This window comes from Ornithodoros turicata, unplaced genomic scaffold (assembly GCF_037126465.1).
Source record: "Ornithodoros turicata isolate Travis unplaced genomic scaffold, ASM3712646v1 ctg00001336.1, whole genome shotgun sequence".
Classification (NCBI taxonomy): domain Eukaryota; kingdom Metazoa; phylum Arthropoda; class Arachnida; order Ixodida; family Argasidae; genus Ornithodoros; species Ornithodoros turicata.
In genome coordinates, this window is record NW_026999557.1 from 37,466 (window position 1) to 43,465 (window position 6,000).

Below are 6,000 nucleotides of genomic sequence, written 5' to 3' on the forward strand. Positions count from 1 at the left end.
GATGTTTAAGCCTGCGAAAACCTCCGCCTGGCCCATTCATGTCATGATAAACGAGTTGCCTCCCCGTGTTAGGCAAAAGCATATGCTTTTAGCAGGGCTCTCGTGTGGAAAAGGAAAGCCAGATATGAACACGTTTCTTGGGCTCTTTGTCAATGATGCCAAACAGATATTTGATAGTGTGAAGTGGAAAAACAACTCTGGAACTGTAGTTAGGAGCAGATTTGTTGGGCTGTGCTGCTGTGTCGATTCTGTTGCAAGAGCACCCATGCAGAACCATGTTGGATTTCATGGCTACTTCGGCTGGTGCTGGTGTTATTATAAAGGTGAATACCACGCTTCGGCAATGAGGTTCCCCATCACCATCCCCACCACCCCAGGCGCGTCGCCTATGGAGCGAACAGATGACATGGCTATAAGAGAAATGCAGCAGTCACTCAAAGAGAAGCGGCATCCTGTATGTGGTTTTAAATGTCCAGCAGCGTTAGTTAACATGCCAGCATTGAACATGTTGTCCATGTAATTCATCCCTGTCAGGAGTAAAATGAATCACTGTAGGAAGCAGTACAGCATTTGCATGTTATTGGTGTGTTTCTGACATTGGGGCCAATTACGTACTACAGCCCACTAAATAAAGTATTTGGAAATGAGATGCTTCTTCACAGCAAACCAGTGTGTATTATCTTATGATTTTTATACCTGTTCATCTTATTTTATGTCGATGCAGCACAAATAACATTGCCTGAAGTGGTCTTCATTTTACCTATATTGCATCAGTTGGTTCTTCATATACTTTAATTAAAGGCAAAGTCATCATTTCTCATTTGTCCCCATTTGACGAACTGTTGCAATTGATGTTTAAGTCACATTCGTTTAAGTAGAAATCATTTTGATCATTTGTTCTCATTACACCCACTACACCAATTGGTTGTGTATACACATTGCATGAATTTGAAATTGCCATTCCTCATTGACACTCATTAGACCAAATGACTCAGTTCGTCCTGTATTCACATCAAACCAATTGGAAAGCACTCATTCCTGTTCGTTCGCTTTAGACCCATTGCTTTAATTGGGTGACTGGCTCCCGTAAGCTAACTTCCTTACACAGCATGTTGAAGAGTGTCTCCGTAAAGGTTCCTTCCTTGCACGACACCCCATTACCTCAATGAGAAATTCACACTCTGAGCACAGTGCACGAAGTGGGTGTAATTTTTCACATTGAATCTCATTCAAGACGATAGAAGGGTTCAGTGAGAACATGCTTGCTATTTCCAGCAGGGGTGGTCACTGTAATTCGTCTTTCAACGATGTTTTTCGTGTACGTAAAGTTTGTCTTCGACGGCAAGACGCAGATAACTACCTGTGATTACGTGAAGAACTTCTCTCCGGAAGACGTACAAGGTATATCTAAACTGGTAGCGAAAACTAGCGAAAATACCAAATCAGACCCATCGGCAAGGCCACCAGCAAGAGGCGCGAGCGATCCTGGGTGTTGACAGTAGAGGTACGGTTGTAAACAGAAAAACTTTGCAACATGGGCGTCGCTTGTGTGTGTACTAATAGGTTATTCATAATTTCAATGTAGAAAAAACTTTCTGTTGCCCCGCTCGTGCACATATACGAGATCATCTACCACTCAGTACATTTCCGTATCCTGCTCCTTTGCGCATGTGTCACAGTTGGGTGTGTTTATTCGTGCGTCTCTGTATCCGTACCGTGTGTCCGTGCATTGTAATACGGAGTTCTTACACTCTTTGGGTCAAACAGGAAGCGACGTTCACATCTCCGTGCTGTAGACCAAGATTAACACGTGTGAACAGGTGAATACAATGCATCCCTGTTGCTGGGCCCGCGAAAAAAAAAAAGATTTCGTCATGGGACGAGCGGCCATGATAGTGTGAGGAATGTGTTAGCAGGAATCAACTGTGCACCAACGATGTCGTGTTTTGTTTTAATGGACCTATAACGGCCACTCATTGAATAAATGCAAATGTCTAATCACTAGGTGTACGTATGGCTCTGGGTGAGAAATGGGCCTTATGTGAGCCTTCCTAATTTCTGTATGGTCATCACGATGCCTTTCTGTTTGGAGTTGTCAAAATCTGTGATAACCGTATGTATTTGGAATTGATATGATTCATTAAACCTGATATGCTTTATTTTTCTGTGTTCTCGTCTGGTATTGTTGATTGGGCGCGGAAAAGGGAATACAGAGCAAGCGAAGTGGGCCAATGTAAACGTGCATGGCTAATTATGCACTAATTATTATTCATACTAGTGACGTCATCTCTGACGTCATTTATTTACAATCGTAGAAGTCCGCGCAACGGATGGATGGCGCTGACCGTCTTAATCATGGCGTCATTCTGAAGACACAGGGGCCTATGGGAGTTGCGCTACCTGTTTAAATATACCTTGAAACGTATTCGACTTTGATCGCTCCGTTTCATATTCGGTTTATTGGGCCGGCGATGACAGGACTGCTGGAGACTATTACTTTGCCAAAATTCTCCACATGACAGGTAAACTGCGCACTGCTGTTTGTTTCCGACATGCGGGGGTTATGTATGTGCTAAACGTTGGTACTTGGGTACAACGCGAAGTATAAGTGCGGAATGTACTGTGCGTGTTTTACACACGTGGCGTACGAATCCATGTGCGTCGTAAAATGAAGCTTTCGTTCGTTTTCTTTTTATTGTAGGAGTGTTTACTGAATTTACTGTTTGTACCGCTTCAGAAACTAAGGAAGAAATGGATCTCTATGTGCAAAAAAGGTCGAAAACAGTTGGCCGCCACACCGCCCCAACAGGAAGGGCAAAGGTAACGTCTTTCTTCAGTAAATCTACTGAGATTGTTGTGGAGCTATCCACACTAGTTTGTACGCATACTATTTTTCGCTTTGCAGGTTGCTAACCAGCATGGTAGGATTACCTAGCATATATAAGCGTAAACATTTCGTGACGTTGTATGAGCAGCGTGCTCAAACGATTTTTTTTGTTGAACTAATTCTTCTGCCTCCTTGTTTTATTCCCAGGTTACAAAAGACAAGCGCCCAGATCAAAAAAGCAAAGAAAAGCAGTAAAGCATTGCGAGGAGCTTCGACTTCTAGAATCCATTGATTCATCTGAAGATGATGAGCTTGTATCTAAAAAGGAGCTTGGTGAAGTAAGGGAAAGATACGAAAATGTTCTGAGTGAGAACCGAAGGTTACGGAAGGCCAACCTCCAACTACAAAGTGCGCTCTGCTCTAAAATTTTTGAAATCGGTATGTACATAATAAGACAGTTTACGATCCATGTTTCTTTTAATACTTCTACCTATTTTTAACTGACTATTATTATATTCAACCTATTATGACTGATAACTTTTCTTTGACTGCTCCAGAAAATGCTGGGGGCCATGTGACATCACCCCATGCCATCCTGAAGCATAACCTGAGTAAGTTCAGCGTACCTCAGGGGCCTAACTTCAGTGTCAGACTGTACCGTTGTGCATTTTGAGCCATGTAATTGGTATGAGTACACTTGTGGAGTTACCGTAATTTCATGAGTATAAGCCGCAGGACCCGTTTTTAGGAACATTTAAAAAAATTCTGGCAGATAAGCCGCACTCGCAGATAGGTCGCGTGCAATACGGGACGACTGATTTGTGCGACAAAGGAGACCATAGAGGAAAGCCGTAAACCCTGCTGCGAAAACAGTGACCGAGTGGGCAGAGTTTTGCGTCGAAGTTGACGTTAATGACATAGGAAGAAAGAGCGTGGCTCTAACATTCTGACAATATCAGTTGCTTCCGTCGTGATCCATTTTCGGCCTGCGAGACAGCTGCTTTTTGCTGCTATGTCTTACAAATTTGCACCTTGCTAAGGGCAGCTTTTGCACAAGCTGGAAGGGCCAAAAAAGTTCCACGTATTCTGGACCTTCCATACTTCAAAATCACATGTTTGGAAGACCGAGCACGAAATACTTTTTGCCACATTTAATCCGAAATGTCATACTTTTGGCAAAGCTGGCCGTTTTCAACGCCATTTTCGAAAAGTAAGCAGTCGGCCATGGACAATTAAAATGGGTGGAAATGACATATCAACATCTATTCCCACATGTATAAAAACAATAAGAACGTACTTTTAGATAAGTGCCAGAAAATATTTTTTATGTCCCCCATTCTAAACATTGCTTGGGCGCACACGACTGGGTCGTGAGGCTTGGTTTGGCGAGCAACGTTTTTTCGCATGATGGGGGGGGGGGGGGGGAGTTTTCCTATCTAAAAGTACATTATTAATTTTTTGATATACGTGGGTATAAATGTTGATATGTCATTTCCACCCATTTTAATTGTGCTTGGCCGACCGCTTCGTTTTCGAAAATGGCGTTGAAAACGGCCAACTTTGCCAAAAGTATGACATTTCGGATTAAATGTGGCAAAAAGTATTTCGTGCTCGGTCTTCGAAACATGTGATTTTTAAGTATGGAAGGTCCAGAATACGTGTAACTTTTTTGGCCCTTTCAGCCTTTGGCCCTTGGCTTGGGTGATTTGGCCTGGAATGACCCTGCTGTCGTTCCACAACAGGTCTGTTTTGTTAAATTTGGTTAACGAACAATCATGTGCTACGGGTGCTCGACAAGGAGGGAGTATTTTTGGTAGAGGGGCTCAATTTCAGTTCTTGTTATGAGAGCAGCTGTCCCTAGATATGCCACAGTCCTTAGCAATTGGGACCGAGCACATACACAGCAATACTTTTACTGAAAATCCTGTAACTAGTTACCCCAAATTGTACTCAAATATACATACATTTTTCTACATGGTATATTCAAATGTAGTGGCACATATATTTGTATTTTTGATGGTATATTGTTGCCATCATTTTTGTGATTATACTTTGTCCATCTGTCTGCATTTATTGTTAACTGAACTATTTCTTCTCTGTAGCTCAAACCCACTTGGCTCCATCTCCAAAGCTTCACTCATCCGAGCCCCACCACGAGGATGAAGATACTGTTCGTGAAATGGTGTCGTCTCAAAGTAAGTCACATTGTTTCATGTACTCCTGATTATGCAACTGGCCTGTACTATATTTTGTATGCCTTCTAGTATTTCAGCCAAGTGCCTTAAGCATGCCCAGTGGTGATCAGCCTAGCGGACCACATCCAACGATGCACTTTCCAAAGATAACACAGAAGGTAACAACAGTTATCAGAGCATGAAAGAGCATCAATCATGTGGAACACTTTTCCATTTCTTCTCAATGCACGATCCTTCAGGAAAGACCATAGCAAATCTTTTTTGTGGGTTCAAGATGCATATATTATGCATACCACCATATGTTTTGACGATCAGAGAGGCCTTTTAGGGTTTGCCTTGGTGCTGTTGAGCATTCATTGTCTCTGTTGCTGATCTTTGATCCTTTTACCACTTTCCTTTTCATAGCTGTCACCCTGTACACACACAAGGACTGCACTATTCCGGAGGGCAGTCTGCCTATAGGGGCAGAAGCTGCAGATGGTCAGGTATGACGGTAGCTAGCAGTGTACAGTACAATACTGTTTGCATGCACACCTAAGTGGGGATACGGGGGCATGCACCAGGCTTGAGGTGCTAGTTGAGGCTCCCACAGAGGTAAACAGCACCCATGAAGCTTCCCATGAGAGGCACTTGCTGTACAACCAACATACTCTTCCATGATAGTGCCACGAATCATCATCGCGAAACTTCCAGGGCAGGCACGAAACGGTACATCTCTTCCCGGCACATGCTGAGGAAGAAGCAAGAAGCTTCCAGACACATCGCCTGCTCTCTGGCAAACGCATGTGCTGTTTCTAGACTTTTCGGCGCGACGCTTAAATGCTTGTGCGCTCCAAGTTGGAGCATTCATTCTTTGGACTCAGTTGTGTTCAGACTGCTATCACTCTTGTGTTTTGCTACCAAGTAGTCTAATAAACCTTTCGCTGTTTATTCGACGAGTCGCCGACCCATTTCGCTTCGTGACATTTCTGGTGGAGG